General features: G+C 40.4%; 1 protein-coding gene across 1 annotated transcript in view; it reads right to left on the minus strand.

Moving 5' to 3' along the window:
* The window catches only part of CNTNAP2 (contactin associated protein 2), a 2,388,168-nt gene that overhangs the window by 1,780,998 nt on the left and 593,524 nt on the right, over positions 1–13,646 (minus strand). The gene's annotated exons all lie outside the window — the stretch shown is intronic.

Here is a 13,646-nt window from a genome sequence, read left to right on the forward strand (position 1 = left end):
AGGCTACTTTAATACCCTACCTGTCAATATGATAGATAACCTGACAGATGCCTATAAGATTTTTAAAATAAATATCTTTCAACAGTTCTACAGCTCAGATCAGATAATTGTATCATTAGTTCTTTCTGTAGTATCTGCTTAGTATTCAATCTACAGCTCTACTCCAACCAATCTATCTATATTGGTAGTACTACAATTTCTACCTTGTTTTAGATAATATGCCCGCTCTAATAACCACCATTCATCTCTCATCAAACCAAGGTGCTATACCCCCACTGAAGCTTTGTATACCCGTAACAAAAAAAAACACCCCAAATGAACTGAAAGCCCAAAAAACCTATATGTTTTGCTTTAAATAAAGCTTTGTCAGGGCTAAAGTGCAAAAGATAAATGTAAAGGAGTGCATAGTGCTAAACAGTGAACTATAACAAAAATGGCGAGGGAGGTGAAAAATTAACCCCCCATGTTAAGTCATAAAATGGGCATAGCTAAAATAGTATTGCCAGAAGTTGGTCACTATAAAATGAAGGCATTGTTAGTGAAAGAAGAGGCATCTGTACCACTGTACCAACACTAGTAATGTTGGAGTTCAGCTTTAAGCTTACAGAGAACTTCACTTAAAACTCCCAGTGACATGAATAGAATAGTGGAGAGTATGAATGGAAGATAAGTATAAGCAGCTGGTGGGGCCATGATTTAGAGCAGGGGTAGGGAACCTCGGCTTTCCAGCTGTTTTGAAACTACAAGTCCCATGAGACATTGCAAGACCCTGACAATCACAGGCATGACTCCTAGAGGCAGAGGCATGATGGGATTCATAGTTTCAAAACAGCTGGAGAGCCAAGGTCCCCTACCCCTGATTTAGAGCATCGCCTTCTATAGTGCATATTTGCTTAAATTCAAAGCATTGACTGTGATTTCTGGCTATTCTCTCCTTTCTGCGTGAGTCACTAATTATTTATCCTGATAGGGAGAAATCTTGGGAGACCCCCTCCAGCACACAGCATCTGATTGCCAGCTTCAGCTGTGCATGTTTCCCTATGAGAAGGTGTAGAAAAAGTGTGTTCTTTCCCTCCACTCAGAGCTCAGATTACAGTCAGGTTCCTATTGTATGTGCGGTGAGTGACATCGGATCCCCACCCCCTGTCTCCTATGGATCAGGAATGCTGTGAAAACTGTGAACTTTGAATAGCTGTGGAGAGGGCTGCAGATAAACAGGTACAACTTGTGTAGGGGGGATTTGTTTCATGTCTGTGAAGCTAGTAACTTCAGTGGCTATATGAAAAGGTTGACAACCACTTTAATTTTTATTTTGCCCTGCATTTTCAAAACACATGTTTATTTTAGGGAATAATAGTGACACTGCTTGTGCATTTATCAATCATCAATCCATCGGATTGAAATTTACAAAAATGTATGAAGGTTAGACAATAAACCTAGTGATTACTAACAGTTAATGACCGCTTAAATAAACAACAGTTCCTGGCCATCAGTTTATATGGAATGTAGCAGAGAGTGAAATTGAAATGACTGAGGTTGTCCTGTTATAAAGGTAAAGAAGCATGGCAGCATTGAGTTCCATTTTCATTTGAAGAGATAACCTTGATGCTGTCGCTGTGTACTTACAATACACTTCAGTTTTACAGCAGTTATATGTAAGCTATGTTATTGTGCTTGATATGCAGCTTTAAAATGGTGCTTATATACTGTAGCCAAATACCCTTTCTGTACCTAAAGTACAAAGTGTAACTTTTAATATTATTTAGCATCAGAAACATATATTGAATGTTGGGAAGCTTATGCACAAACTACCCTAATAAATTAGACTGTAGCCTTCCCCAAACATGACACAATGCAAGATTAGTTGGAAAAGGCACAGCCACACTTTTTTTTTTAAATAGTGAAAATCAACTTTAATTGAAAGTGTTTATAAAAGTAAAAAAATTGCATTATTGCCTCTTTAACCACTTGCTTACTGGGCACTTAAACCCCCCTCTCCTATCCAGACCGATTTTCAGCTTTCAGTGCTGATGCACTTTGAATGAAAATTGCGCGGTCATACAACACTGTACCCAAATGAAACTTTTTGCCAGCAGTTTAGACATTAATGGCCATGTGTTGAGTTATTTTGAAGGGACGGCAAATTTACACTGTTATACAAGCTGTACACTCACTACTTTACATTACGTAGCAAAGTGTAATTTCTTCAGCTTTGTCACATGAAAAGATAGAATAAAATATTTACAAAAATGTGAGGAGTGTACTCACTTTTGTGATATGCTGTAGTACCATTAGTAGGGCCTTGCTTGCAGAGCTTACAATTTAAAAGGGGAGGAGCAGGTGATGCAAAATGCAACTGTGAGGGATGTGCTGGAGAATGTAAAAGCACAGTTCATAAGCTTAGCCTTAATGCCCTAATAAATATACCCTTTCTTGAACCTGTCCTTTCCATGAGTGCCAGACAAGTATTACATTATACATTATGCTGAATTTTAGGGCATATATTATTAAACAAATGTTAACTGCTGGCAAGCCCCCAAAAAGCTGAGGCAACAAACATCAGATGAGGAGGGCAGACAGCTCTTCAAACTGCCAGCAGTTCTTCAAAGTCAACATTTTAACTTCAGCACACTACTAAATAGAGCTTAGTCATAACCCCAACACCTCAGATCATAATAGCCAATCAGCCCCATGCCCAATCCATACACTATGACTAAGCTCCTACTTAAGTGAAATGCACAAGGAGAGGAGGGGACTCACCCTTCTACATCAGTAAAATTCAATCTGGGCTTTTAGAAGGAAAGTGGCTTAATTTAGATTTTTGGAACTATCATTCTAAGTGAATCACGGACCGCCTGGAGCTAGTACCCACCCACCAGTGCAACGAGGCCCATAAGGCTAAGAGCAGAGTGGTTGGGTCTGTACTCTAAACAGCTTTAATTAGCATATTACAGCAACATGCCCTTTCGAGTGCTTCTATCACTCAAGATTCTCTTTTCAAAGGATCAAGGAACTTTCATCACTTGGTCATGCCCCAATATAATAATAAGATCATTATGGATTTTTATGTCATCCCATGATGGTGGGACTGTAGGATACCTTAGTCCCCTACCCTCCCCACTTCTATACACTGCACAGTAATCATGTTTGGTGGTAAGCAAAATCTGACTTTTAGCCTTTTAGATGGCAGCTTCATGATGTGTGTGTGTGTGTGTGTGGGGTGGGGGTGCAAAGCTAAAGGGGACTGAGGTTCCTTGTTAAGCACACAGGCAACCATCAGTTTGAAGTAAAACCTTACTTTATCCTCATGCAGGCAAAACAAGAAGTCTACACAAAGAACCTTTATTCACCTTTTCCATACTTAATTGGTTAAGTGGTTCCTTTATCTCATCTAGTCAAAGTATGTTTTTTGATCTGGTTTAAAAAAAAAAATATATGAACAAACTTCAATGCTGTATGTACCACTGCATCACAATATCTTTTATAAGGTAGCACTTGCTAGGGTTTTAACCTTTTTTGGCAAATCACATCATTTTAAAATTGCACAATACTTACACTACCAATATTGATGCTGAACAAGAGGGGCAAGGGAGGAAGGTTATTCAGAAATACCCATGCCAAGTTATTTTCAAAAATTGTCACCTTATGCTATTTACGGTATATTATTTACAAATTGTATTCAGTATAAAATGAATTTCACAAAGGAACCCATTTATGTTGTAGCACTATAGACTTTTTCTTTTACTTTGGATAGAGTAAGGGAGGGTTATAACCCCTGTCTTCCATTGGGGAGATTTGCCTGTCCTGTAGCCAAAACAGGACATGAGAGAAAATTCCTCAAAATTTAGGGAACCCCCCCCCCTTCCCCGATCACCAGATCTAGTGCCCCCATTAGAAGAGTTCTCCTCTATTACTTTTCTGGAGACAACCCAAGAGTTGGGATTTTATTTTACTTTCACTTTTAATGATAATGATAAACAGAACAAATAGAGAGAGAGTGAATGTCCCTAACAGGGGCACAAACAGCAGTATAAAACTGACGCGTTCTAAGCCTTCCAAAAGTTTTGGCTTTAGTTATACTTTTAGTCTTATCCCTTGTACACACGGTCAGACATTCCGACAACCAAATCCGTTGGATTTTGTCCGACGTATTTTGTCCGAAACTGTTGTATACACACAGTCGGACAAAGTTGGCAGAAAATCCGATCGTACTTAACGTGATGACGTTATTTCGTTAGGACGGGACTACGTTCAGGCTAGTAGCCAATAGCTTTGGTTTAGGAGTTTGATCTGAGCATGCAGGCACTTTGTCTGAACGGAATTCTCTACACATGATCGGACAAAGTCCGATCGGATAATGTTGTCAGAAAATTTTATAGCCCAGCTGGAAAACTTGGTCCATCGGATACTCAGACGGAAACAGTCCAATGGAGCTCACACACTGTCGGATTATCCGACAACACAGTCCTATCGGACATTGTCCATCGGAATGTCCGGCCGTGTGTACAAGGGCTTACAGTTGTCCCTGTCTGCTCCAATCCAAATCTGCTCAAAGTAGCCATTTATCTCTCATACTATGAGACATGCAGTGGCTTTAAAAATGATTTCCACTGATTAAAGTAAATCTGTAATAGGAGGTAAAACAAGATCTGCCATTGCAAATTTTTTTTCAAAAAGGAACTCTCATCCAAATCATAGGTTTAGAGAATTTTTAAACAGTCTTTCATAAATGGCAGTATTAAGCTATAACATGGTACATTATCAGTACATGCAGTATTTAGATGTTGAAGTCTTAACAGGTCAATTGAGGTCACCCATACAACCATGAAACATTTCTTGTTTAGGGTACCTAGCAACAACTCACATCAAAAGTTCGATCTGTCTTTTAAATTGCAATCCTTTTAATTTCCAGATGATTTCCTTCATTCGATCAAAACATCACAGCATGTAGAAAATGTGTGTTACTAACAGTCTGTCAGCTTTCTTGTTTTCTACAAAATTAATCATTGGTTTTAACCCTTTCTGATGTGTCTATGTCTGTAAGACAAGCAAATCAAACTTAATATCAATACAGTAATGTAACAGGGACTATCAGCTATGCTTTTGCCTTGAAAGCTGATATCTAGGATAAAAGAGTTCTACTCTCCCTCCCCCTTACACACCCCTTAGCTAGTCCAAAGTGTTTTTTTTTATGCATGTGATTCTATAGTTGAGTGACACTTGGTCCTGAGTCTTCTTTCTTACGGTAGGGTCCTTATTTAGGTACACATGCTGCACCATGGTGACAAAGACAATTTCCATTAAAAAGATAAACACTCTTGTGGATAAGATTAATGGTCAGCCTAATTATGAGTGATGATCCACTCCTTAATGGATGGTGTTTCCAGCTATGCTGCCCTCTAGGACTGGAGATGTCCTTATTACCCTGGAAAGATAAAAAGAGGAAGAGAGAGCCGACCAGCCTTGTGCATTATTTCCAGTAAATTTATTAAAAAGATAAAAACTACTACAAGCATATAAAAATAAAAGTGTTTGAACAAGTCACAGTGACGTGGCTATACAGTCCTAGGACCAGCAAGCCTAGGTTCTAAGGAAGAAGGTTTACCTTTGAAACGTGTTAGCCAACAGGGGCTCCTGCATGGTCTCCCCTATGATCTGAGGATTGATGGTCCCAGGACTGGATAGCCACCTGATGGTGACCGATTCAAGTGCTTTTATTTCTACATACCTGTGAGTAGTTTTTATCTTTTTACATAATACATTTACTTGGGATAATGCACAAGGCTGGTGCACCCTCTCTTCTTCCTCTTGTCTTTACAGACAATTTACATTGGCTTTCCACCTGTTGGGTTCTCCCAGAGTCAATAGATGTAATGGCATCACAAAGACTAGTCAGCAGCAGACCCAGACTGCAGCATTGTATCCCAATTTTTCTCTGGCAAAAGAGACATTGCAAAGGATTACCATGCCATCCTTAAACATATGCACACTCAGCAACTTATGCCCCTAAAGTAAATATGGCACATATAGCCTAAATTGATGCACATTCCAGAAGTGGTGACCTTTACTGCCAAACAAATAAATAGACAACAGTGTCATCAAAGTATCTTGTCAACTAAAACACCTGTATTTCTTTAGTATAGCAAAATAGTTTAGCAAAAACCAATAGGATTTAGTTGTTGGTTCTATAGCAGACAACCAATGATCCAATATTTTAGAAGTGATCATAAAATATTTTTTAATCATACCCAAAGGATAATTCTAGCATTTAGTATAGTTAGAACCATGCCCACAGTGCACTAATATTCATCTTTATACTGGAGACAAGTGATGAGCAGAATGTACCTAAATTTGGTTCACCAAACTGCTCCTAAAATCAAATATTAATCCAAACACAACTGAAGTAAATGTGATAAAAGTGAAACATTAAAAACCCCAACTTTAATTCTAATAACATGCATAGGGATGCCCTAAACTTGGCTGTGTACAGTGTAAATGTACAATGAGTAGAATATTTTGCAGTAAAACTGACATGTTGAGAAAACAAAATGCTATTTGAAGTAAATTCAATTTTGCTGCTAGCTTGGTTGTTCAGGCCCTGGTATAGATTTTAGGGGTTCCCCATACTTAAAATTTGATCACACACAAACGATTTTTTTTACCTTTTACAAAATGTTAGTTTTCCTACAGTACATCCTACACATTCTACAAGTTCACCCTTGAGGGGGGAGCTATAGACAAGAAAAAAAGTGGTGTTTCCCCAAAATCAGACCTTTGACTAGGGTCTGATATGGCTATTAAAAGGGGTACACCATGCCAAAAAAGTGGGGTTCCCTTAAAATATCCATATCAGACTCTAATCCTTGATTAGGTCTGATATGAATATTTATTTTCTACAAAATATTTTATTTTGAAAAGTTTCATAGGAAGTACATTGCAGGAATAGAAGTTTCATAGTTTCATAGTTTCATAGTTAGTAAGGTTGAATAAAGACAGCAGTCCATCCAGTTCAACCTGATTGAGTGTCTACAATTGCCCCTGTGCATTGCACACTCACATCAGTCCCTACCCTCAAAGAGCCCACAATCCAAAGTCCCCATTCATATACTAGGGCCAATTTTGGACAGAAGCCAACTAACCTACCTGCATGTCTTTGGATTGTGGGAGGAAACCAGAGTACCCGGAGGAAACCCACGCAGGCACAGGGAGAACATGCAAACTCCAGGCAGGTAGTGTCGTGGTTTGGATTTGAACCAGCGACCCTTCTTACTGCTAGGTGAGAGTGCTAACCGCTACACCACTGTGCCGCCCTGTTAAAGTAAAGAAGTAAGTGCCTTTGACATCAAGAATGTATTATAATTCAAACTGTTATAAAACAACTAACTAACATTTAGTTAGTTAGCCCCTGACGTGCCCTCCCTAATAGGTCTAGTAGAGAACTAGCCCCTTGTTTTCTAAAGGTTACGGCAGGGCTTCTTCAAGTGGGGTGCTGATGCTGCAGTGCTCTATAGCTTATTGGTGTTACTTTGCATTGAGGGCCAGTGAGGGAGTATAAGGCAGCCCTTAGTCGTACTATTATTCTTTTGGTGGGGGCGAGTAGCATCCGATTCTAGGTCATTTTGTTACCCCAGTTCACTCTAGGAGTGAATCAATGTAGAAGGGGGGTAGGGGAAGAAAGACCAGAAGAAAGAACAGAAGAAAGAACAGTAGCAGGGTGGGTGAGGAGGGGGGTAGTTGAGGGAGGTGTACCTCCAGGGGAGGTGCAGACCACCAGGGGGCTGTGTGGGGAGGGGGTGGGGAAAGCCACCAGATACCCTCTCCAGATGCCCCCAGGTGCTACGTACAATGTACAGGGTCTATTGCTCTCTGGGTCCATATCACCGGAGGGGCATAGACTTGGATCACAAAAGTCAAGGGCTTTCCTGTGACAGATTTTCTTGATATTAACCACTTGCCGTCCACCCCGTAGCAGTTTTACTGCTACGGGGTGGCAGCTGTGCACCTGCTCACATATATATATATATATGTGTGTGTGTGGGATTCCAGACTTGCACCTGCAGGGTGGATCTTCTGAAGGACAAGTGGTTATGAGGGTTATTGCTCCAAAAACAAAATGTTAGGTTCTCCCTAAATATCCATACAAAACCCTAAAAAACATTTGTTTTGAAATAAATGATCTGATGGCAGGGTCTCTTAAAGGGCAAAAGAACATGTGCAAACTTTTACAGATAGAAAAATGAATTGCCATTGCGGATTTTCTAGTGAAAATGCATGTTGTCTGGCTGGTATTCTGACGCAACATTTTCAATACTGTCTAAACTACAGACCAGATCAGGAAATTCACAGCAAAGTTAAAATTCTTTACTTGCAAACTTGTTCTGAATTAGCGTCTCAAACTGTTGAAGCCAGAAGGGATAGCATGACAGCCAGGCAATTATCATTTGCAGAATAAGACGTGAGCAATAAAATCCATGTTTCTCTCAGGAAATGTTTCCTTTAAGTATTTACATTGCAAAGGTGTTCTACAGGAAGAGAATGTGGTAATATGAATGACTAATCACTCTTCCCATTATACTCACTGAAAGTGATTAATTGTTCAACATAGAGGTAATCACCATGCTGGAGAGCAATTAAAAACCCTCATTTTGGATCATCCAGCAGAAGTACAGGTGATGCAAATAGGAAATTAGAGATTAATCTTACTTAGTACAGTTCACAGAATGTGCCCATTGAGATTAGTCTTAGATAACACCACTAAATACTGTATTTACTTAGATATATATAGAATTTCTAAGAAGTCAATTTTATATTGGTCCTTTTTAATGTTATCTTCCTCCATTTATCAGTAGTTAGTGAGTCGTCACACCAACATAAACATGTAGCCATATAATTGCTCTTAACAAATTGGTTAATCAGGATTTGCAGTGAATCAGGATCCTCAGAACATTCATTGCACCAACCGGTGAACCATTTTACTGTGTGAACCTAAAATGTGATCCCTTTGACTATGATCCATGATGACTGGCCCACAAATGATCTGATTAGCAGAACCCTGCAGTTTGCATAACATACTGGATTATTGTCATGGGCCTCCACCTAGAAGTGATCTAGTAAAGGGAGCCAATCACCAGCACACATATTGAAGCATGGATCCCATACCTACCTGTATTCCTCAGAGATACGCATGTGGAATTCACACATTGGGCTTGATTTACTTAAAGAATAAGTTTACCTTTTTGCTTAAAATGTATAAAAGCACTGAGAGTACTATAAAAATAATGCATTTATAAAATTTAACCATTGAAGCCTAGAAAGCACTGCAATTGTGGTTAGCTCACCACAGGTACAAGGCTAATGCTTCTACAAACTTTACTATTTTGTTGAGGTCTGTACTTCCATACGGACTTTCAGTTAGGAGATTTCAGGAAGGATGGCTGGACTACAAATCTGTGTGACGCAGATGGCAAGAAAAAGCGCCCTGAGGTGATTCAGTTCACATAGGTAGCGCTATACAAGTCACTCACACACGTCACTATGTCCAGTCGTCCTTCTGAAACCTGACACATACGGCTGGCGTGTTCCTCCGAAGTGCACATGGGGATTCTGACACAGCCGCATCACTGAGCCCTGTGTGCCCAGCTGCACACAGAAACAGCACACTGGAACAAGTAGTCTGCATTTCAGCTATTATAACTGTCTGCTGTACACAGTAACATTTGTCAGGGAAGCAACCAGGATTCATGCTGCAGTAACTTTGTAACAAGTCCCCTCACCCCATTGTGTTGGGGAAAAGAGGGGACTTGTTACAAAGTTACTGCAGCATAAATTCTGCTGGTCTCATTTCTAAACATAGTTTTTTTCAAGGTTTTTTAATATGGTTAATCCCAACATTTACCAAGTAGGGACAGGAACTATTGTCAGTCCGCTCCCAACGTAGGCTCCCACTGAATGACAACTCCAGCATCTCGGGCATGCAGGGTTGATGACATCAAAAGGGGGTGGAGCCACCCAGTGACATCGCCAGGTGGCCCCTCTTTGTTATTTAGTGGCCGGAGGCAGCAGAGCTGTGATTCGGAGGAAGCCTACATTGGCAGCAGAGTTTTTTTTTTCTTTTTCGGGTCAGCAGCCAGTGTTCACTGTGATTGACAGTGGATCTACAGTAGGGGACAATTTTTATTTTATTTTTAAATTAAGGACTTATTAAAAGCCGTTGTTGTATTTTTACGCTTTATTACCACTTTTTTGGTGAATGAGTAGGAGCATTAATTAACATGGGGAGTGGGATCTTAGGGCCCCCTTGTTAAAATGAGTTTCCAGACTCTGATAAGCCCCCCACCCCAGACCCCCACAACCAACGGACAGGGTTGTGGGGAAGAGAACCTTGTCCCCATCAACATGGGGACAAAGTGCTTTGGGGGAACCCCCTGCCCCACATCAACCCCCCACGTTGAGGGCATGTCCCTGGTATGACTCAGATTGGGAGGGTGCTTGTTCACCCCCCCCTTTCCTTGCCTGTGGTCTGCATTCGTGGATAAAGCTCTGGTATGGATTTTGGGGGGACCAAAAAGTGTTCTGGTCAGGAAGGGGGTCAATTCTTCCAGAGCTGAAGTGGTTAATAAATAATGTAATTTTTGCATATAATATTTAAAAAATGTATATGTATATAAATATATATGCAATGGTGCATGTATTATCCATATACACATTATATATACATACATATACATATAATGATATGGACTGGGTAATGTGTTAGGAACGAAAGGATGCCACATTGTTTGATGGAAATTAAAATTATTAACCTACAGAGGGCTGAATTCAAAGACACCTCAAAAATCAAAGTGAAAAAATTATGCAGTAGGCTAGTCCATTTTGCTGAAATTTCAATGCAGCAACTCAAAATGGTACTCAGTGCTTGTATGCATGCCTGACAACATCGGACATGCTCCTAATGAGACAACAGATAGGGTCCTGGGGTATTTCCTTCCAGATCTGGACCAGGGCATCACTGAGCTCCTGAACAGACTGAGGCGGCATTGGAAGGACCAAAACATAATGTCTCAGAGGTGTTCTATTGGATTTAGGTGCCTTTCAATGGTATCAATTCCTTCATCCTCCAGAAATTCTCTGCATACTCTCGCCACATGCAGCTGGGCATTGTCGTGCACCAGGAGGAACTCAAGACCCACTGCACCAGTGTAGGCTCTGACAATGGGTCCAAGGATTTTATCCCAATACCTAATGGCAGTCAGGGAGCCATTGCCTAGCTTGCAGAGGTCTGTGCGTCCTTCCATGGATATGCCTCCCCAGGCAATTACTGATCCACCACCAAACCGGTCATGCTAAATGATGTTACAGGCAGAATAATGTTCTCAATGGCTTCTCCAGACCCTTTCACATCTGTTACATGGGCTCAGGTTGAATCTGCTCTCATCTGTAAAAAGCACAGGGCACCAGTGGTGGACTTGCCAATTCCGGTATTTAATGGCAACCCAAATAGCAAGGATAACTTGCCACAAATTTGTAGCAGTGTGGAATTTTAAGTCTGTTAACTTGCTGCATATTTTCACTGGCAAGTTGTATACTACCCAGATAGCAAGTAATGTGCTGCAAGTTTAAAAATGACTTGCTAAGCTATTGCTAGGCAAGCTATCCTTTCTATTTGGGTTGCCATTGGATATCAGAATTGGCAAGTCCATCACTGGTGCCCTGTGCTTTTCACAGATGAGAGCAGGTTCACCCTGTTTGCTATCTGGGAAATGGAAATCCAGCTGCATGATGCCAGGAAGTGAGCACAGGGCTCACTAGAGGACATCAGGCCCTCATGCTACCCTCATGAAGTCTGTTTCTGATTGTTTGGTCAGAGACATTCATACCAGTGGCCTGCTGGAGGTCATTTTGTAGGGCTCTGGCAGTGCTCATCCTGTTCCTCCTTGCACAAAGGAGCTGATACCGGTCCTGCCGATGGGTTAAGGACCTTCCACCACCCTGTTCAGCTCTCCTAGAGTAACTGCCTATCTCCTGGAATTTCCCCCATGCTGAGACTGTGCTAGGAGACACAGAAACCCTTCTGGCAATGGCACGTATTGATGTGCCATCCTGGAGAAGTTGGACTGCCTGTGCCAACTCTATAGGGTCCAGGTATCGCCTCATGCTACCAGTAGTGACACAGACCCTAGCCAAATGTAAAACTAGTGAAAAAAAGTCAGAAAAGATGAGTAGGGAGAAAAATGTCAGTGGCCTTCACCTGTAAAACCATTCCTGTTTTGGGGATCATCTCACTGTTGCCCATCTAGTGCACCTAAGTTCATTAACATCAAAGCAGATGATTAAATACTCCTTCTGCTACTTTACTGACCAGATTGATATCCTAGGAGTTTAATTGACTTGATGCTATACTCATACTATACTGTACTGTATACTGTATACTATACTCATACTATACGGATTAAAAAGTGTTCCTTTCATTTTTTTTGAGCAGTATATATATATATATATATATATATATATATATATATATATATATATATATATATATACACACACACAGTATATATAATTATTTCTTTAAATTTAAATTGTTGATGACTGTTGTGGATGATGTAATACAGTTTACATGTTTGTTCATTCATAAATGTATGTTGTTTCCTGTATTTGGCCACACTTTTGAAGAAAATACATTTCTTCCAGCACCTACCCTTACTCTTGAGTCACAGACCAGAGAATAACTTCTCCAATTTGAACTCATTTCAATGATGTCACTTTGGGGAGTTGGGAGGGAGAGAAGAATGGAGCGAGGCCATTCGTGAGGTAGAGAGTGCACCCAAAGCCTGTGATTGTGCTTAGAAAGGAAATGTGCACATGCTCTGTAGACCCATCTGCCAAGGTGGAAGATGGGAAGTATAGTTTTTATAAAGGGCCAACGGCAGATAGAAAAGATGCAGCTGTGTGGGGCATAGGCATGGGCATGCTAATTTTAAAACAAGCAGATATCTGATGCACCCTAGAATTCTGGTAAGAGGGCAAATACAAGAGGATTTCTGGGATCATGTATGCTCCCATGCTGCATATTACACCTTAAATATGGGTTAACGTGTAACATGGGACAAAAGGTGAACTTATCATTTAAAGTGGTTGTAAACCCTTCCATATACCCAGTGAAGTGAATAAACTCAGGTAATGCACAGAGATTAAACAAATACTCCTACATGCATTGCAGCTCTTTATCTGCAGCCCTCTCTTCTTTACATCTGTTCAAAGTGAACAGAGCTGAAACTGTCAATCAGCTGGAGCTCCCTCCCTTGTCACCATTTTTCTCTTGGTGTCAGAAAAAACTTGTCAGAAGTGACTCATTCTGATAGCAGAGGAATGAAGCAGCAGACAAAATTGACAATGCTTTGCATTGAGACAAGTACACACTATAGAGGGATATACGTTGTTCACATTTCATGTCTAAGGTTTACAATCACTTGTTTCAGGGCTTAGAAAATGTGGTAAAACTTAGTAAAACATTTTTTGCTTGCGCATGATTGGATGATGAAAGATGATGAAAGACAGCGGCGCTACTCCTTTATTTATTAAGTACTGGAGCAAACTTCCCTGTGACTACACTAGCAAAGTACACAGTCTATTTGAAATCAAAGATG

Source organism: Lithobates pipiens, unplaced genomic scaffold (genome assembly GCF_037356315.1).
Source record: "Lithobates pipiens isolate NorthernLeopardFrog02 unplaced genomic scaffold, aLitPip1_a1.2 Scaffold_19, whole genome shotgun sequence".
In the NCBI taxonomy this organism is placed as follows: domain Eukaryota; kingdom Metazoa; phylum Chordata; class Amphibia; order Anura; family Ranidae; genus Lithobates; species Lithobates pipiens.